At 45.1% G+C, this 21,385-nt stretch overlaps 9 pseudogenes; all 9 read right to left on the bottom strand.

The window, feature by feature from the left end:
• Window positions 1-438: 438 nt before the first annotated feature.
• Window positions 439-558, bottom strand: LOC141269373 (5S ribosomal RNA; annotated as a pseudogene).
• Window positions 559-1,178: 620 nt separating this feature from the next.
• Window positions 1,179-1,297, bottom strand: LOC141270254 (5S ribosomal RNA; annotated as a pseudogene).
• Window positions 1,298-2,230: 933 nt separating this feature from the next.
• On the bottom strand, window positions 2,231-2,350 carry LOC141269488 (5S ribosomal RNA; annotated as a pseudogene).
• Window positions 2,351-9,985: 7,635 nt separating this feature from the next.
• On the bottom strand, window positions 9,986-10,105 carry LOC141269732 (5S ribosomal RNA; annotated as a pseudogene).
• Window positions 10,106-10,726: 621 nt separating this feature from the next.
• LOC141269209 (5S ribosomal RNA) lies at window positions 10,727-10,845 on the bottom strand (annotated as a pseudogene).
• A 941-nt stretch (window positions 10,846-11,786) lies between these two features.
• On the bottom strand, window positions 11,787-11,906 carry LOC141270318 (5S ribosomal RNA; annotated as a pseudogene).
• Window positions 11,907-13,656: 1,750 nt separating this feature from the next.
• Window positions 13,657-13,775, bottom strand: LOC141268934 (5S ribosomal RNA; annotated as a pseudogene).
• Window positions 13,776-14,704: 929 nt separating this feature from the next.
• LOC141268630 (5S ribosomal RNA) lies at window positions 14,705-14,824 on the bottom strand (annotated as a pseudogene).
• Window positions 14,825-20,439: 5,615 nt separating this feature from the next.
• LOC141268072 (5S ribosomal RNA) lies at window positions 20,440-20,558 on the bottom strand (annotated as a pseudogene).
• Window positions 20,559-21,385: the final 827 nt, after the last annotated feature.

Below are 21,385 nucleotides of genomic sequence, written 5' to 3'. Positions count from 1 at the left end.
TCAGGGCCCTAGCAGGAATCACACCCCCCCTTCCCAATTCCTTCCTTGCCTTCCTTGCACTGAGGTTATCTCTTTGTCAGCCGTCTGGCTTGGTTACACAAGCTTCTTTGCAGAGAAACATGTTACTTCTGCTGGACCTCGCTAGGCGGCCGGCATCCAAAACCTTCCCTGGGCACCTGCTGAAAGACTGGCCCCTTCACGGCCCGGGGTGCTTTTAACGCCATTATTTCCACATGGCGAGCTGCGGAGTCAATAAGCACTCCTAGCCGTGACAAGGAGCTCGGTGTCAGGCCTGCGTGATAGCGTACTTAGCTGCCAACTGGCTCATGGCTCAGAGGCCTTGGGGCTTCCATTATCTAAGTTACTTAAGGACGGTGTCCAGCAAGGCGCCGTTCCATGCTAGCCGAGCTGGGCAGTAGGGCAAAACGTCATCAAAATGGTCTACAGCACCAGGTGTTCCCAGGAGGTCTCCCATCCAAGTACTGTCCAAGCCCAGCCCTGCTTTGCTTTTGAGATAAGACGAGATCAGGCATATCCAAGGTGGTAGGACCAGTAGACGCTGCTCGATCCATCGCCCGGCCAGCCTTTCTCAGGATCGCTTGGTGGCGAGCAATCTGGCCGTGACGGGGCGGGCTCCGAAGGGTCCATGCAAAGGCTGTGCCGTCCCTACAGGTGTGGTTTGTTTAGCAGTGATTCACCCGCCGCATCAGGTGTCTTCAAAAATGTCTCGGCGCAGGGTCTACTGCAGGCTAAACCCTTCATCGCGGTAATGTGACAGAAAGAGCAAGCTGGACCCGTAACTTGGGGGCGGAGCGAGACGTCCAGGGGTGAATGAAGGAAGAGGGTGAGATGGTTGCCAGTGACTTTGAGCTGCTCTTCAGGGGGGAGGGTTATGTTGCCTGCAAAGGTCTTCTGCTTGGGGTTACCGGTTGTTGCCTCCAGCCACACGGGAGACGCTGGTCCTGGTGAAAAGGAGCCTAGTATTAAAAGTAAAGATGCAACAATGCTGGAGGCCCACGGTGATCAGAAGGATGCTGGTATTTTGCAGAGATGAAATAGCGCAAGAGAGAAAGCTAATGAAAAAAAGAAAAGAGAATGAATGTGTGCACTTGTGAAAGGGAATGGAAAAAAGGCATAGAAGAGAGTGACCCTGCTGGTGGAAGGAAGGAAAAAGCAAAAGCCTACAGCACCTGGTATTCCCAGGAAGTCTCCAATCCAAGTTTTAACCAGGCCCAATCCCGCTTAGCTTCTAAGATCAGACAAGATAGCGCGTGTTCAGGGTGGTGTGGCCGTAGGCAGAAACAAGCCTCTCACTTGTTGCTTTTCTACTTTGAAGTCTTGCTGCCGGCTGCCCTTTCCAGTGCTCAGCAAGACCAGGTCCTTTTGTGCTTTCCCTTCTCTTCAATTTTTTTGCTGGCTTCCTTAAAAGGTCTTGTAGACACAACGCCCCACTCAGAGCCGCTGAGCTCACTGATCGGCTGCAGCGCTGTCGACGGAACGTCTTCTTCACGGCCAATGCCACAGGCCGGGAGCAGAGGCGAGACTCACCGGTAGACCCGGGTAGGGTGAGTAGAGCGCGGTTAGTTGCTTTCTAATAGCCTGCAGCCGGGGATTAACTTTTAATGAAAGGGAACAATCCCTTTGACTGTCTGCAGCGCTCCACACCTAGGAAGCGCACTGTCACACACAAGCCAGGATGCACATGTGCTCGCACGTGACAACAACCCCTATCTGCCCCTACAACCTCTCCGTCACCATGCGTCAGACTCTCCTGCCTGTTTTATGGTTTCAGGGCCCTAGCAATAATCACGCCCCCCCTCCAATATTCCTTCCTTGCCTTCCTTGCACTGAGGTTAGCTCTTTGTCAGCCGTCTGGCTTGGTTACACAAGCTTCTTTGCAAAGAAACATGTTGCTTCTGTTGGCCCTCGCTAGGCGGCCGGCATCCAAAACCTTCCCTGGGCACCTGCTGAAAGCCTGGCCTCTTCACGGCCCCGGGTGCTTTTAACACCATTATTTCCACATGGCGAGCTGCGGAGTCAATAAGCACTCCTAGCCATTGCAAGGAGCTCGGTGTCAGGCCTGCGTGAAGGCGGCGGGGTAGCGTACTTAGCTGCCAACTGGCTCAGAGGCCTTGGGGCTTCCATCATCTAAGTTACTTAAGGTCGGTGTCCGGCAAGGCGCCGTTCCATGCTAGCCGAGCTGGGCAGTAGGGCAAAACGTCATCAAAATGGTCTACAGCACCCAGTGTTCCCAGGACGTCTCCCATCCAAGTACTGTCCGAGCCCAGCCCTGCTTTGTTTCCAAGATCAGACGAGATCGGGCGTATCCAAGGTGGTATGGCCAGTAGACTCTGCTCGATCCATCGCCCGGCCAGCCTTTCTCAGGATCGCTCGGTGGCGAGCAATCTGGCCGTGACGGGGCGGGCTCCGAAGGGTCCATGCAAAGGCTGTGCCGTCCCTACAGGTGTGGTTTGTTTAGCAGTGATTAACCAGCCGCATCAGGTGTCTTCAAAAATGTCTCGGCGCAGGGTCTCCTGCAGGCTAAACCCTTCATCGCGGTAATGTGACAGAAAGAGCAAGCTGGACCTGTAACCTGGGGGCGGAGCGAGACGTCCAGGGGTGAATGAAGGAAGAGGGTGAGATGGTTGCCAGTGACTTTGAGCTGCTCTTCAGGGGGGAGGGTCGTGTTGCCTGCAAAGGTCTTCTGCTTGGGGTTACCGGTGGTTGCCTCCAGCCACGTGGGAGACGCCGATCCCGGTGAAAAGGAGCCTAGTATTAAAAGTAAAGAAGCAACAATGCTGGAGGCCCACGGTGATCAGAAGGTTGCTGGTATTTTGCAGAGATGAAATAGCGCAAGAGTGAAAGCAAATGAAAAAAAGAAAAGAGAATGAATGTGTGCACTTGTGAAAGGGAATGGAAAAAAGGCATAGAAGAGAGTGCCCCCTGCTGGTGGAAGGAAGGAAAAAGCAAAAGCCTACAGCACCTGGCATTCCCAGGCGGTCTCTGTTAAATGGTTAATTATGGAAATTCATTTGGAATGTTAATCGATAATCATTTTTCTGAGTTCTATGCCTCAGCCATCGTGTCTAGTTGACATGCGCTATTTGTGTGTGTATTTTTGGTTCACTACCATATGTAGAACAGGTGTCCATACGACTGGCTATAAAAGCCCATGGTACAGAAAGGGGGGGCTCTCTTGCTCTGCCCACCCCACAAGACACAGAATCTTCATGCTGAGAAGCAGATGACATGTAGGCCTGGACACATGCTGGACAAAGACATGATTTACCAGCCAGGATCCAAGGAAAGATGGGTGAATCTCAACAATTAAGCTAATTATGGACAAATGGACAATTACTTTATAACTAATTATTGTATGTACCTGCTGCAATCTGATTCTTTTTAATGGACAATCCAAGAATAAATAGATACATTTTTTTATAAGAATATCGTGATATTGATACTTTGAGAAGTCCTCAGTAGAAAAAAATAATACAGGAAGAGTATCATTTTACAATGGTGATCCATGTTTTTTTTGTTTTTTAAATTAAGTAAGTGAATTTCTTCCGTGAACAAGGGGGGAGTCCTGACGAGCTGAACAGCTGTTGTTCACGTGTCAGTAAATTCACTAGTTTGTCACGAGAAGCAGAAAGGACCTACAGACTGAGGAAAGACAGGAAGCAGAGGTACTAACAAGGAACAGAATCACACAGGAAAAGAATCAGACGAACTGAAGACAGGACGTGCTGATAAAGAGAAGCCAAGGAATCTTAAGGTAAGCAAAATATGGATATAATTTCTTCTTTTGCTAAACAAAGTAATATTAATTTCAAAGGTAATGTAGGAGATGACATAGAAGTTTTGTGGCTCAGTTTATACAAAGAATGTGAATTGCAGAATTTACAGTTAACTTCTAAATTGGTAAATAGAGACAAACAGAAATTGAGAAATATTCTACATTTGGTAGATTTTTTTCATAGTCTTGTGTTAGAGATTTCTAAGCAGGAAAATAGTGTAGAAGTGTCAGACGGTGATACTGATTCTGACTGTAATGTGGAAAATGAACAAGAAGTAAGACACGTGTCTGTAACTGAAGGTGACCTTGGGTCTGACCAAGAGACGGACATACAGAAACCTGACATGGGAGGAGACATGACTGACATACGAGAAACCGACATACTAGGTGATGTGGGAGGAGACGTGAGTGACGTAGGAGGAACAGACGTACAAGAGCCACTAAAAATATCAGAGAATTCTGGAATTACCCAGGCTCAACTCCAAATTAAAATGAGGAAAAATTTGCTGAAATTATACAAAATCATGCCAAAATATGATGTCAAAATCCATGCCTGTAGAAATTCAGAGACATTTGAGAGTTTCTCTGATAAGTTTGATTTATCCAATGAGGAGAGGAATCAATTATTTAAAATATGGATTCCTGTGACATTGTCCAGACGTTTACATTTAATGCCCTGTGAAAATGACTCTCCTAATGGATGGGAAAATGATTCGGACAGATTAAGATATTTGATTTATTGTGTCACAAAGGATTTTCCCAACATAGAAGATCTGCAGAAACTAAGGATTGGTAGGAAGGAATGTACATATACATTCATGTCCATATTTGAACGGTTGTACAAAGGTCTTATCAAAAATGGAAAAGTACAACATATGATAACAACTTTTGTACAAAAATTCAAATTCCTAAATTCAGTTTCCCAAGTTATGGCATCACAAAAAAAATTCATTTTTTGAATGTGCGCAGATGCTGGATTTTGTTAGAAAACATGAGAATCGTGAAAAGAAAATAAATCAAGCTAAATTTATAAAACCAGGAAAGGTAAAATCTTACCAAAAGCCAATATCAAACTCTCCTAGACTGAGTCATCCCCATAGTGAACTCTATCAAATACGCAGAAGATTTCATATATGTTATAAGCCATATCAGCCAGTGCAAAGATCCATCTCTCCACAGAATGAGTTAATTCTCAGTCAGAACTGTGATTCTCTAAAAAGGAAAATGGCTGAAACTGATGGACAGAGACAGGTGAGACGACCAACTCACTGTGACGTCATGGAATGTGGACAGAAGAACAGGCAGTTCTCTGAGGTTTTGAAGGATAGAAAAATGTCTTTCCTAAATAGGGCGTTCCTGGAGATATTTGAGAGAGACAGAAGATTTGGTTTAGGGAGTGGCTAAGGAAAAACTGTAATTATAATGTTGTATCAAAATGTAATACAATGTCTCAATATTTATTTATAATCTCATACAGTAAAATTGTAGTTACATAGTTTCTAATAGTTCATATATATATATATATATATACACTTGTCTAAGTAGAGATTGCGTATAATTGTATTTATATATACGTTTATAAAATATATATATATATATATATATATATATATATATATATATTAATTAATAAATTAGAACTTCATATATATAAATTTAAGTAGCAATATTTTTGAATTACATTAGAACCAACCAATATATGTATAAGATATTTAAATAATTCTGTTTCTGTATGAATTTGATATTTAATTTTATTTTCTTATATTTCCTTAGAGTTTTCATTCCAAAGCAGGATTTGATCAAAGAACTCTAAAATGGATTTATTTCTTTATTCACACAGGAAGTGAAAAAATTGCATGATTTTATGTGTATAACATTTTAAAATAATAACAATATATCTAGTTGAACTATAATATATATGTAATACTTATTAATTCTTTTGTGTTGCTAATGTTTTCTATGCATGAAGTGTTCGTGCAAATTAAAGTAGCTTTACAGCATGACGTGTGACAGCTGCGGCCTTTGAACTTTGAGCTAATAGTATAGGATCCCATTCATTCTATTTTCAACTGATGTAACTTAAGACCGGGCAGCCAACGAAAAAAGAATCTAAGACAAGAGTTTTTTCAAGTGTCTGAAATTCCAGTGACTTACTCTCATATTATATAATATGTACTTGGGGAATATTCAAAGAAATATAAAGATATTCAATTGATATGGCAATGCGCATTAATAAATTGGGATACAACAATTTTGGGTTAAATATATATATATATATAAAACTTCATATGTGGAATGTTTGAGATGAACAGATCTGTGAATGTCAGAGTGAAGGTGACAGATGAGTAAATCAGCAGCTGCTAAGTGTGATTGATGTGACAGAGGCCTCGTATGTTTGTATGTTTAAAAAAAAAAAATGTTTCTTTTTGTGAAGGTACAAAAATATGTTTAATTCTGAGGAAATTATAATACATAATTAGGTATTATCTACATATATATATTTCTATATTTCTTTAATAATTATTATTTCTTGATTTAACTAATAGTGGATAAGGGCAACCACACATCAAAATGGTTTACAAAGCAAACTTATATTTAGAATAATTTTCCACATGATAATATTCTTGAATAACTATAATATTATTTTTAATGGTTACCTAAATAGGTACACACCTCTCTTTAGTCAAATCTATGCTACTCATCGATATGAAATTTATGCACAATATTTCTAGAAGAATAATTATTTTTAATTGGGTTCTGATATATACATAAATTTTATAAAATAATATTTTTGGTATTAAGGGGGAAAATGTGTTTTTGATCCTGATTACATAATCAATTTTGATCATTACTTATTTTATACACATTTAATAAAGAAGAAATAATAAGGTACTATGGTATAATTAAGAAGGGTATTACATGCAAAGTTGCATAATTTAATATTTTTTGGTGGTACAAGGTTATGACAAATATGAAATCATCCAGATAATGGAGATATAAGGGTATTTTTTATGGAGAATATAATTACTCTGCATTTGTCATTAAAATTTAAAGGCCTTATTTTTATTTTTATTCTTATTTTTACTCTTAATTTTATTTTTCATTTTTAAAATTATATTCTTACTTTATGCTTCTTATTTTTCTATTTTTTCATTTTTTAATTCTCATTTGATTTTATTTCAGTTCAATATCTCAATTGAGAAAACACATTAATATTTAATAAAGTAATGTCTAATACAAGAGTATTGCTTCATTAAATATATATTGCTAAGGAAAAAAATGTTTACATTTTCTGAGTAAACACAACAATTCATTCATTCATTTATTCATTCATTCATTCATTCATACATTCATATATTTATTCATTTTGGTTCAGGAGTATACATTCTTTGATATTATTGGTTTAATAAAGATATAAAAACTTGTTTTTTCAAAATACACTGACACCTATGGGTTGGAAAAGGTAATTACACCTATGACATAAAAATGTTCTATCATATGGAGAACTTGATTGATAATGAATTATTATCTATTAATGTTTATTATTCCAAACATAATTTATTTTAATATTTTGATAATAATTAGATGGATATTACTGATTGCTATGGTACGCTGTGATATTATAGGTTAGGAAAAACTGCCAGATTTGGTATCAGATTAGGGAATGAAGACTTCAATCAAGACATCGCAATTATGAATTCTATCTTAATAAAGACTTTTAATTTTTATAAATCAAAGAGATTCTCAAAAGTTACAAGAAGAAGCAACTGATATCCGGACGTCTCAGAAGGTAACAGGTGTGAATGCTGAGTGTTATAATAGACTGTGTCCATTACATACAATACAATTCACACCACTGATCACCAGGACGGCAGAGGACGATGATCCTATATGTACTGTGTTGTGTTCAAGTTTCATCACGTTCCACTGGTTTCTTATCACCTGCAACGCTTCAATGAAAGCTGGTGAACAGGTAATACCTGGCATATGTGTCCTGTATATAAAGGACTGAGTACTGGTTATGGTGCTATATAAAGCAGGAAAGTGTCAAGTTAACCCTTGCTTTACTGACCAAAGACGTCACATCTGTTCCAAAAGTGACACGAGACCAGTGCGGACACACGGAAGATTCCAAAGACGATCCAACGTAAGTCCAGGTGACACTGCACAGATATTAAAGCTACATTTCATCCATGGACTTTGTTTTCTTATCAACTGACACACATGATCTTTCTAATAAAGAGTACAGTTTATGGACTGAACAATAATGAACACAATTATGGACTGTACAATATCTACATGCTGTAATTTATTTCAAAGGAGTTTTCATCTAAAGACTGTGTTATAAAAGATCCAAGAAGATGACGACCCGATGACATCAGATGATGACGATTGAACCCGCGATTGCTTCAATTTAGATATAGGGAAGTATAATTATACATATTAAATGAATATTAGTCACGGCTTACCATAACATGAATTCACATCATTATATAACAATAAACCGATATTGATACTATTATTACTATTATTAATATTATGGAAATTTAATGATATTGCCAAGGAAGAAGGAAAGAAAAAATGATTGATGAATGTATCTTCTTTTGAGATTTTTCAGTTAAAGTCCTTTTATTCTCAAAAAAGGGGGAAATGTTAAATGGTTAATTATGGAAATTCATTTGGAATGTTAATCGATAATAATTTTTCTGAGTTCTATGCCTCAGCCATCGTGTCTAGTTGACATGCGCTATTTGTGTGTGTATTTTTGGTTCACTACCATATGTAGAACAGGTGTCCATACGACTGGCTATAAAAGCCCATGGTACAGAAAGGGGGGGCTCTCTTGCTCTGCCCACCCCACAAGACACAGAATCTTCATGCTGAGAAGCAGATGACATGTAGGCCTGGACACATGCTGGACAAAGACTTGATTTACCAGCCAGGATCCAAGGAAAGATGGGTGAATCTCAACAATTAAGCTAATTATGGACAAATGGACAATTACTTTATAACTAATTATTGTATGTACCTGCTGCAATCTGATTCTTTATAATGGACAATCCAAGAATAAATAGATTTTTATAAGAATATCGTGATATTGATACTTTGAGAAGCCCTCAGTAGAAAAAAATAATACAGGAAGAGTATTATTTTACAGTCTCCCATCCAAGTACTAACCAGGCCTGACCCTGCTCAGCTTCCGAGATCAGATGAGATCGGGCGTGTTCAGGGTGGTGTGGCCGTAGGCAGAGACAAGCCTCTCACTTGCTGCTTTTCTACTTTGAAGTCTGGCTGCCGGATGCCCTTTCCAGTGCTCAGCAAGACCAGGTCCTTTTGTGCTTTCCCTTCTCTTCAATTTTTTTGCTGGCTTCCTTTAAAGGTCTTGTAGACAGAAGGCCTCACTCAGAGCCGCTGAGCTCACTGATCGGCTGCAGCGCTGTCGACGGAACGTTAGCTTCGCGGCCAATGCCACAGGCCGGGAGCAGAGGCGAGACTCACCGGTAGACCCGGGTAGGGTGAGTAGAGCGCGGTTAGTTGCTTTCTAATAGCCTGCAGCCGGGGATTAACTTTTAATGAAAGGGAACAATCCCTTTGACTGTCTGCAGCGCGCCACACCTAGGAAGTGCACTCTCACACACAAGCCAGCATGCACACGTGCTCGCACGTGACAACACCCCCTATCTGCCCCTACAACCGCTCCGTCACCATGCGTCAGACTCTCCTGCCTGTTTTATGATTTCAGGGCCCTAGCAGGAATCACCCCCCCCTCCACAATTCCTTCCGCACCTTCCTTGCCTTCCTTGCACTGAGGTTAGCTCTTTGTCAGCCGTCTGGCTTGGTTACACAAGATTCTTTGCAGAGAAACATGTTACTTCTGCTGGCCCTCGCTAGGCGCCCGGCATCCAAATCCTTCCCTGGGCACCTGCTGAAAGCCTGGCCCCTTCACGGCCCCGAGTGCTTTTAACGCCATCATTTCCACACGGCGAGCTGCGGAGTCAATAAGCACTCCTAGCCGTGGCAAGGAGCTCGGTGTCAGGCCTGCGTGAAGGCGGCGGGGTAGCGTACTTAACTGCCAACTGGCTCAGAGGCCTTGGGGCTTCCATCATCTAAGTTACTTAAGGTCGGTGTCCGGCAAGGCGCCGTTCCATGCTAGCCGAGCTGGGCAGTAGGTAAAAGCGTCATCAAAACGGTCTACAGCACCCGGAGTTCCCAGGAGGTCTCCCATCCAAGTGCTGTCTGAGCCCAGCCCTGCTTTGCTTCTGAGATCAGATGAGATCGGGCGTATCCAAGATGGTATGGCCAGTAGAAGCTGCTCGATCCATCGCCCGGCCAGTCTTTCTCAGGATCGCTTGGTGGCGAGCAATCTGGCCGTGACGGGGCTTGCTCCAAAGGGTCCATGCAAAGTCTGTGCCGTCCCTACAGGTGTGGTTTGTTTAGCAGTGATTCACCCGCCGCATCAGGTGTCTTCAAAAATGGCTTGGCGCAGGTTCTCCTGCAGGCTAAACACTTCATCGCGGTAATGTGACAGAAAGAGCAAGCTGGACCCGTAACTTGGGGACGGAGCGAGACGTCCAGGGGTGAATGAAGGAAGAGGGTGAGATGGTTGCCAGTGACTTTGAGCTGCTCTTCAGGGGGGAGGGTCGTGTTGCCTGCAAAGGTCTTCTGCTTGGGGTTACCGGTGGTTGCCTCCAGCCACGCGGGAGTCGCTGGTCCTGGTGAAAAGGAGCCTAGTATTAAAAGTAAAGAGGCAACAATGCTGGAGGCCCACGGTGATCAGAAGAATGCTGGTATTTTGCAGAGATGAAATAGCGCAAGAGAGAAAGCAAATGAAAAAAAGAAAAGAGAATGAATGTGTGCACTTGTGAAAGGGAATGGAAAAAAGGCATAGAAGAGAGTGCCCCCTGCTGGTGGAAGGAAGGAAAAAGCAAAAGCCTAAAGCACCTGGTATTCCCAGGTGGTCTCCCATCCAAGTACTTACCAGGCACAACCCTGCATAGCTTTCAAGATCAGACAAGATTGGGCGTGTTCAGGGTGGTGTGGCCATGGGCAGAGACAAGCCTCTCACTTGCTGCTTTTCTACTTTGAAGTCTGGCTGCCGGATGCCCTTTCCAGTGTTCAGCAAGACCAGGTCCTTTTGTGCTTTCCCTTCTCTTCAATTTTTTTGCTGACTTCCTTAAAAGGTATTGTAGACAGAACGCCCCACTCAGAGCCGCTGAGCTCACTGATCGGCTGCAGCGCTGTCGACGGAACGTCAGCTTCACGGCCAATGCCACAGGCCGGGAGCAGAGGCGAGACTCACTGGTAGACCCGGGTAGGGTGAGTAGAGCGCGGTTAGTTGCTTTCTAATAGCCTGCAGCCGGGGATTTACTTTTAATGAAAGGGAACAATCCCTTTGACTGTCTGCAGCGCGCCACACCTAGGAAGTGCACTCTCACACACAAGCCAGCATGCACACGTGCTCGCACGTGACAACACCCCCTATCTGCCCCTACAACCGCTCCGTCACCATGCGTCAGACTCTCCTGCCTGTTTTATGATTTCAGGGCCCTAGCAGGAATCACCCCCCCCTCCCCAATTCCTTCCGCACCTTCCTTGCCTTCCTTGCACTGAGGTTAGCTCTTTGTCAGCCGTCTGGCTTGGATACACAAGATTCTTTGCAGAGAAACATGTTACTTCTGCTGGCCCTCGCTAGGCGCCCGGCATCCAAATCCTTCCCTGGGCACCTGCTGAAAGCCTGGCCCCTTCACGGCCCCGAGTGCTTTTAACGCCATCATTTCCACACGGCGAGCTGCGGAGTCAATAAGCACTCCTAGCCGTGGCAAGGAGCTCGGTGTCAGGCCTGCGTGAAGGCGGCGGTGTAACGTACTTAACTGCCAACTGGCTCAGAGGCCTTGGGGCTTCCATCATCTAAGTTACTTAAGGTCGGTGTCCGGCAAGGCGCCGTTCCATGCTAGCCGAGCTGGGCAGTAGGTAAAAGCGTCATCAAAATGGTCTACAGCACCCGAAGTTCCCAGGAGGTCTCCCATCCAAGTGCTGTCTGAGCCCAGCCCTGCTTTGCTTCTGAGATCAGATGAGATAGGGCGTATCCAAGATGGTATGGCCAGTAGAAGCTGCTCGATCCATCGCCCGGCCAGCCTTTCTCAGGATCGCTTGGTGGCGAGCAATCTCTCCGTGACGGGGCTTGCTCCAAAGGGTCCATGCAAAGTCTGTGCCGTCCCTACAGGTGTGGTTTGTTTAGCAGTGATTCACCCGCCGCATCAGGTGTCTTCAAAAATGGCTTTGCGCAGGTTCTCCTGCAGGCTAAACACTTCATCGCGGTAATGTGACAGAAAGAGCAAGCTGGACCCGTAACTTGGGGGCGGAGCGAGACGTCCAGGGGTGAATGAAGGAAGAGGGTGAGATGGTTGCCAGTGACTTTGAGCTGCTCTTCAGGGGGGAGGGTCGTGTTGCCTGCAAAGGTCTTCTGCTTGGGGTTACCGGTGGTTGCCTCCAGCCACGCGGGAGTCGCTGGTCCTGGTGAAAAGGAGCCTAGTATTAAAAGTAAAGAGGCAACACATCTCACATCATCCTTATTGAAAAAATGACCAAGTATGCAATGGACCAGGCAACTGTTAGGTGGATTCATAACTGGCTTAGTGATCGGACTCAAAGGGTGGTTGTAAATGGCTTCACATCCAGCTGGATGAATGTCTCAAGTGGGGTACCACAGGGCTCCGTCCTGGGACCTGTATTGTTCAACATCTTTATCAATGATTTAGATGAAGGAATTGAGGGTAAACTGATTAAATTTGCTGATGACACAAAGCTAGGAGGGATAGCTAATACTAGAGAAGAGAGAGAGAGGATTCAAAAAGACCTAAATAAACTGGAGCAGTGGGCAGCAACCAACAGAATGGTTTTTAACAGGGAAAAATGCAAAGTACTACATCTGGGCAATAAAAATGAAAAAAGCATATACAGAATGGGAGGAATAGAGCTAAGCAACAGTACATGTGAAAAAGACTTAGGTATACTAATAGATCATAGACTGAACATGAGTCAACAGTGTGATGCAGCAGCAAAAAAGGCAAATACAATTCTGGGATGTATTAACAGAAGCATACAGTCTAGATCACGTGAAGTCATTATCGGTCTTTACTCCTCTTTGGTCAGACCTCATCTGGAATACTGTGTACAGTTTTGGGCACCACATTTTAAAAAAGACATCGACAAACTGGAGCAAGTTCAGAGAAGAGCGACCAGAATGGTGACTGGTCTGCAAACCATGTCCTATGAGGAACGGTTGCAGGATTTGGGAATATTTAGCTTGCAAAAAAGAAGACTGAGAGGAGACTTAATAGCTGTCTACAAATATGTCAAGGGCTGTCACATTGTAGAAGGATCATCTTTATTCTCATTTGCACAAGGAAAGACTAGAAGCAATGGGATGAAACTAAATGGGAGGAGACACAGATTAGATATTAGAAAAAACTTTTTGACAGTTAGGGTGATTAATGAGTGGAACAGGCTGCCACGAGAGGTGGTGAGTTCCCCTTCAATGGACGTCTTCAAACAGAGGCTGGACAGACATCTGTCTGAGATGATCTAGTGAATCCTGCTTTAAGCAGGGGGTTGGACCAGATGACCCAGGAGGTCCCTTCCAACTCTACCATTCTATGATTCTATGATTCTATGATTCTAACAATGCTGGAGGCCCACGGTGATCAGAAGGATGCTGGTATTTTGCAGAGATGAAATAGCGCAAGAGAGAAAGCAAATGAAAAAAAGAAAAGAGAATGAATGTGTGCACTTGTGAAAGGGAATGGAAAAAAGGCATAGAAGAGAGTGCCCCCTGCTGGTGGAAGGAAGGAAAAAGCAAAAGCCTACAGCATCTGGTATTCCCATGCAGTCTCCCATCCAAGTACTAACCAGGCCCAACCCTGCTTAGCTTCCAAGATGAGACAAGATCGGGGATGTCCAGGGTGGTGTGGCCGTAGGCGTAGACAAGCCTCTCACTTGCTGCTTTTCTACTTTGAAGTCTGGCTGCCGGCTGCCCTTTCCGGTGATCAGCAAGACCAGGTACTTTTGTGCTTTCCCTTCTCTTCAATTTTTTTGCTGGCTTCCTTAAAAGGTCTTGTAGACAGAACGCCCCACTCAGAGCCGCTGAGCTCACTGATCGGCTGCAGCGCTGTCGACGGAACGTCAGCTTCGCGGCCAATGCCACAGGCCGGGAGCAGAGGCGAGACTCACCGGTAGACCCGGGTAGGGTGAGTAGAGCGCGGTTAGTTGCTTTCTAATAGCCTGCAGCCGGGGGTTAACTTTTAATGAAAGGGAACAATCCCTTTGACTGTCTGCAGCGCGCCACACCTAGGAATCGCACTCTCACACACAAGCCAGCATGCACACGTGCTCGCACGTGACAACACCCCCTATCTGCCCCTACAACCTCTCCGTCACCATGCGTCAGACTCTCCTGCCTGTTTTATGATTTCAGGGCCCTAGCAGGAATCACCCCCCCTCCCAATTCCTTCCTTGCCTTCCTTGCACTGAGGTTAGCTCTTTGTCAGCCGTCTGGCTTGGTTACACAAGCTTCTTTGCAGAGAAACATGTTACTTCTGCTAGCCCTCGCTAGGCGGCCGGCATCCAAAACCTTCCCTGGGCACCTGCTGAAAGCCTGGCCCCTTCACGGCCCCGGGTGCTTTTAACACCATCATTTCCACACGGCGAGCTGCGGAGTCAATAAGCACTCCTAGCCGTGGCAAGGAGCTCGGTGTCAGGCTGCGTGAAGGCGGAGGGGTAGCGTACTTAGCTGCCAACTGGCTCAGAGGCCTTGGGGCTTCCATCATCTAAGTTACTTAAGGTCGGTGTCCGGCAAGGCGCCGTTCCATGCTAGCCGAGCTGGGCAGTAGGGCAAAATGTCATCAAAATGGTCTACATCACCCGGTGTTCCCAGGAGGTCTCCCATCCAAGTACTGTCCGAGCCCAGCCCTGCTTTGCTTTCGATATCAGACGAGATCGGGCGTATCCAAGGTGGTATGGCCAGTAGACACTGCTTGATCCATCGCCCGGCCAGCCTTTCTCAGGATCGCTTTGTTATGATCTGCTACAGAGAGTATGGAAAGAAAGGAGATCTAGCCCTACAATAGAACTAAACTAGATCCCTACGATGTAACGGGGAACCTGATCCTGCGATCAGACCCGCTAAAGTCCTCGGCTAGTCTGAACGCAGACCTATAGATGTGAGGGAGGGATCCCTACAAGATCTAGGGACTGGGAAAAGTTGGACACCTCCTAGCAGAAATAGTAGCAGTCAAAGACAAACACACAACAAAAAGGCATAGGGGTCAGAAGACCTAGCAAAACTAACAGAGAACGGCAACAGAGCAACAAGCTAGCTCAACAGTAGTAAATACAAATGAAGTCCAGCAAAGCCAGGAGGGCGGAGCCGGATTAAATAGGCAAAATGGTCATGTGACCAGCAAACTAAAAAAAAACTAACAGGAGAGTTGTAACAGTACCCCCTCTTCTAAGAGAATTCTCCGGATCCCCTAGGCCCAGGCTTACCAGGAAACCTCCTGTGAAACGCTCGGACAAGTTTGGGGGCAGAAACATAATCCGCTCTCACCCCTGAGTTATCCTCAGGTCTGAAACCCTTCCAAGCGACGAGATACTGCAAACTCCCTCTATACCGTCTAGAATTTAGGATGCGGGAAATTTCATATTCCCCGTCCTCCACCACCGGAGGAACAGTGGCAGAGGCGTCACCATCCGACACATCAGCTTTTTTCAACAGAGAAACATGAAACACCGGATTAATCCTCCAGGACGTAGGAACCTCCAGCCTAACAGCAGATTGGTTAACTATCTGAAGTACCTTAAAGGGCCCTACGAACTTGGGACCCAATTTTTTAGAAGGAATCCTCAATCGCAGATTCTTAGAGGACAACCAAACCATGTCACCAACTGCAAACAAAACCTCTTGCCGTTTCCTATCAAAGTACCTCTTATATTTTTTGTTAGCCTCCTGAAGATTACCACGCACATCCATCCAAACTCTCTCCAAATCACCGGAAAAACTCTCCTCCTCAGGCACAGCCGAAACCAATTTGGAAAATGACCCAAAAGACGGATGTCTCCCAGAACAACAAAAAAAAGGCGAACACCCAGCAGAAGAGGATGTATGGTTGTTAAGAGCAAATTCAGCAAGTGGCAGAAACTCAGACCACCCCTCTTGATTGTCTGCCACAAAACAACGCAAGAACTGCTCAACATCCTGGTTCTTCCTTTCTGTCTGGCCATTAGACTCAGGATGATATCCGGATGAAAACGACAAATGAACTCCCAACCTGTCACAAAAGGCACGCCAAAAACGAGCCACGAACTGAGGTCCCCTATCAGAAACAATGTCAGTAGGAACACCATGTAGTCTGACAATCTCCTTGTCAAAGGCCTTAGCGAGTGTCTTAGCGCAAGGCAGTTTGATGAAGGGAACCAAGTGACACATCTTGCTAAAACGGTCCACGACCACCCAGATGACCGTGAAACCTTCAGAGGGAGGAAGGTCAGTAATAAAGTCCATAGCCAGATGTGTCCAAGGTGCACTAGGAACCTCCAGAGGGCAAAGCAACCCCGCAGCAGGAGCATGCGAAGACTTGGATCTTGCACACACAGTACATTGGCGCACCCACTTAATGACTTCCTTCTGCCATCCAGGCCACCAAAAACTGTGACCCACAAGTCTCTTGGTCTCAGAAATTCCTGGATGACCTGCCAACCGAGACTCATGACACTCAACAAACAAATCTCTCCTAAAGGTCCTAGGCACAAACAACCTCCCATGGGGAGTGTTAGATGGGGCATTCTCCTGTGCTTTAAGAATCTCATCCTCCAAAACGGAGTCCAAAGCAGCAATCACAACACCTTCTTGTAAAATGGTCTCCTCTTCCTCCTCAACACCGACCATGGGAGAAAAGCTGCGAGACAAAGCATCCGCTTTAACATTCTTGGTACCCAGGATGTAAGTAACGGAAAAATTAAACCGCGAGAAAAAAAGTGCCCACCTAGCCTGACGGGCATTCAAGCGCTTGGCAGCATCAAGATAGATCAGATTTTTATGATCAGTGAAAACCTGAATAGGAAATTCAGCACCTTCCAAGAGATGACGCCAGTGTTCAAATGCGAGTTTAATCGCCAGCAATTCCCGATTACCAATATCGTAATTAGGTTCAGTCTCGGAAAATTTTTTTGAAAAAAAGGCACAGGGATGTACTCCATCCTTGTTTTCCTGAGACAACACCGCACCAACCCCCACCGAAGAAGCATCAACCTCAACCAAAAACGGCTTAGTCACATCAGGCTGCATAAGGATGGGAGCAGAGGTGAACCTCTCCTTTAGAAACACAAAAGCTTCAATGGCCTCAGAAGTCCACTGAACCGCATTAGCACCTTTCCTGGTGAGATCAGTCAGCGGTTTGACAATAATAGAAAATTTTTTTATGAATTTTCTGTAATAATTGGCGAAACCCAAAAACCTCTGTATCGATTTCAAACCAATAGGCCTAGGCCATTCCTGCACAGCTTGAACTTTAACCGGGTCCATCTCAAAACCTTCACTGGAGATAATGTAGCCCAAAAAACTAATTCTCTGTACAGCGAACTCACATTTCTCCAGCTTAGCAAAAAGCGAATTGTCCATTAATAACTTTAATACCTCTCGTACGCTCCGCCAATGAGACTCCAGATCCGGCGAATAAATCAAAATGTCATCCAAATACACAACCACATTTTTGCCGATTAAAGGTCTAAGGATATCATTAATAAGATTCTGAAAAAATGCTGGAGCATTGGTGAGACTAAAAGGCATAACCAGATTCTCAAAATGACCCACAGGAGTGTTAAAAGCAGTCTTCCATTCATCACCCTCCTTCATGCGCAACAAATTGTATGCCCCCCGGAGATCAATTTTAGAGAACCACTTGGCCCCCACAAACTGGTTAAATAAATCAGGAATCAATGGCAGTGGGTAAGGATTGCGTACAGTAATTTTATTAATCTCACGAAAGTCCAGACAAGGACGTAAACCGCCATCTTTTTTTTTTACAAAAAAAAATCCAACAGCCACAGGAGACTTGGAAGGCCTAATGTGACCGGCGGCCAAGCTTGTCTGTATGTATTCTTCCAAAGCCTTTCTTTCAGGAATAGTAAGATTAAATAAACGACTCTTAGGAAGAGTCGCGCCAGGGACAAATTCAATGGTACAATCATAGTCTCTATGGGGAGGCAAAACCTGCGACTCCTCCTCAGAAAAAACTCTCCAAAAATCCTGAATAGGTACAGGCAATTCCCCTCTATCCACAGCAGCAATGCGCCCGTTACAACACTTGTCATAACACTTAGGGCTCCAGGACTTAATTTCATTGGTAGACCAATCCAGTACAGGATTGTGCAATTTTAACCAGGGTAACCCCAATATTACTGGAGAAGGCAAATTATCCAATACCACCAAATCCAAATTCTCTTGATGAATACCATCTATAGTGAGGGGAAGTTCACAGACCTTGTGAGTAACACTCTTCAAGGGAGAGCCATCGACAGAAACCACAGCAATAGGGGATGACAAAGTTTTAGGTTCTAATCTAAGTTTTTCCAAGAATCCCCCATCAATCACATTCAGAGTAGATCCATAATCCACAAATACCCGAAATTCAATTAATTCATCCTGAGCAGCAGTAGTGGCAGATAGGAATACTCCCTTAGAATTTAAACAGGCAATACGAGCATGACTGACCATTTTTTTTTCTTTCTTCTTACGAAGCACACAGCTCTTAATAAAATGACCAGAATTTCCGCAATAGAAACACAAGCCTTCAGAAAGTCGGCGGTCTTTTTCCTGAGAGCGGGGTGCCATCGCCCCAATTTCCATCGGCTCTCCATTGTCAGCACAGAACCTCTCAGGACTCGAAGCTGACATAGCAGAGGATTTGCTCTCATTAACCCTTTCACGCAGTCTCCTGTCCACCCGTATAGCTAATTGCATTGCCTCCTGCAAGTTTCCAGGTGTGGGATAAGCAATCAGTAAATCCTTTACCCTTTCACATAGCCCTGCAAGAAACAAGCTTTTCAAAGCAGAATCGTTCCACCCCACCTGGGCAGACCACCGACGGAAGTGAGAACAATATTTTTCCACATTACCTGATCCCTGCCTCAAACGTCTTAATTCAGACTCAGCAGATGAGACACGATCAGGATCATCGTACAACAAAGCCAAAGCAGAAAAAAAACTATCCACTGATCTAAAGCACGGATCACTAGGTTGGAGAGAGAAGGCCCATCCCTGAGGATCTTTGCGCAAAAGTGACATTATGATCACTATGCGCTGTGATTCATCACCAGAGGATCCGGGTCTCAAACGAAAATATAATAGACAAGCATTTTTAAAACAAAAAAAAATCTTGTTGTTTGCCAAAAAATAGATCAGGCAGACATACCTTAGGTTCCACAAAATGCGCTCCAGAACAGCTACTCACGTGTTGTTGGAGCTTGGTCACCTCCAGAGAGAGTCCCTGCAAGCGTTGAGACAAATCTTGCACCGAGACCATGATGGAAAATTGGAGGTCTTTCCTTAGAGAAATTTTTTTTTTTTTTTTTTTTATGGCTGGAATTACTGTTATGATCTGCTACAGAGACTATGGAAAGAAAGGAGATCTATCCCTACAATAGAACTAAACTAGATCCCTATGATGTAACGGGAACCTGATCCTGCGATCAGACCCGCTAAAGTCCTCGGCTAGTCTGAACGCAGACCTATAGATGTGAGGGAGGGATCCCTACAAGATCTAGGGACTGGGAAAAGTTGGACACCTCCTAGCAGAAATAGTAGCAGTCAAAGACAAACACACAACAAAAAGGCATAGGGGTCAGAAGACCTAGCAAAACTAACAGAGAACGGCAACAGAGCAACAAGCTAGCTCAACAGTAGTAAATACAAATGAAGTCCAGCAAAGCCAGGAGGACGGAGCCGGATTAAATAGGCAAAATGGTCATGTGACCAGAAAACAAAAAAAAACCTAACAGGAGAGTTGTAACACGCTTGGTGGCGAGCAATCTGGCCGTGACGGGGCGGGCTCCGAAGGGTCCCTGCAAAGGCTGTGACGTCCCTACAGGTGTGGTTTGTTTAGCAGTGATTCACCCGCCGCATCAGGTGTCTTCAAAAATGTCTCGGCGCAGGGTCTCCTGCAGGCTAAACCCTTCATCGCGGTAATGTGACAGAAAGAGCAAGCTGGACCCGTAACTTGGGGGCGGAGCGAGACGTCCAGGGGTGAATGAAGGAAGAGGGTGAGATGTTTGCCAGTGACTTTGAGCTGCTCTTCAGGAGGGAGGGTCGTGTTGCCTGCAAAGGTCTTCTGCTTGGGGTTACCGGTGGTTGCCTCCAGCCAAGCAGGAGACGCTGGTCCTGGTGAAAAGGAGCCTAGTATTAAAAGTAAAGAAGCAACAATGCTGGAGGCCCACGGTGATCAGAAGGATGCTGGTATTTTGCAGAGATGAAATAGCGCAAGAGAGAAAGCAAATGAAAAAAAGAAAAGAGAATGAATGTGTGCACTTGTGAAAGGGAATGGAAAAAAGGCATAGAAGAGAGTGCCCCCTGCTGGTGGAAGGAAAGAAAAAGCCTACAGCACCTGGTATTCCCAGGCGGTCTCCCATCCAAGTACAAACCAGGCCTGACCCTGCTTAGCTTCCAAGATCAGACAAGATCGTGTGTGTTCTGGGTGGTGTGGCCATAGGCAGAGACAAGCCTCTCACTTGCTGCTTTTCTACTTTGATGTCTGGCTGCCGGCTGCCCTTTCCAGTGCTCAGCAAGACCAGGTCCTTTTGTGCTTTCTCTTCTCTTCAATTTTTTTGCTGGCATCCTTAAAAGGTCTTGTAGACACAACGCCCCACTCAGAGCCGCTGAGCTCACTGATCGGCTGCAGCGCTGTCGACGGAACGTCAGCTTCACGGCCAATGCCACAGGCCGGGAGCAGAGGCGAGACTCACCGGTAGACCCAGGTAGGGTGAGTAGAGCACGGTTAGTTGCTTTCTAATAGGCTTCAGCCGGGGATTAACTTTTAATGAAAGGTAACAATCCCATTGACTGTCTGCAGCGCGCCACACCTAGGAAGCGCACGCTCACACACAAGCCAGCATGCACACGTGCTCGCACGTGACAACACCCCCTATCTGCCCCTACAACCTCTCCGTCACCATGCGTCAGACTCTCCTGCCTGTTTTATGATTTTAGGGCCCTAGCAGGAATCACCCCACCCCCTCCCCAATTCCTTCCGCACCTTCCTTGCCTTCCTTGCACTGAGGTTAGCTCTTTGGCAGCCGTCTGGCTTGGTTACACAAGCTTCTTTGCAGAGAAACATGTTACTTCTGCTGGCCCTCGCTAGGCAGCCGGCATCCAAAACCTTCCCTGGGCACCTACTGAAAGCCTGGCCCCTTCACGGCCCCGAGTGCTTTTAACACCATCATTTCCACACGGCGAGCTGCGGAGTCAATAAGCACTCCTAGCCGTGGCAAGGAGCTCGGTGTCAGGCCTGCGTGAAGGCGGCGGGGTAGCGTACTTAGCTG

Source organism: Phyllobates terribilis, unplaced genomic scaffold (assembly GCF_046119375.1).
Source record: "Phyllobates terribilis strain yellow unplaced genomic scaffold, ASM4611937v1 Scaffold_4__5_contigs__length_816908805, whole genome shotgun sequence".
Classification (NCBI taxonomy): domain Eukaryota; kingdom Metazoa; phylum Chordata; class Amphibia; order Anura; family Dendrobatidae; genus Phyllobates; species Phyllobates terribilis.
Note: the sequence above shows the minus strand (reverse complement) of the source record. Positions and strands in the feature narration are given on the sequence as shown.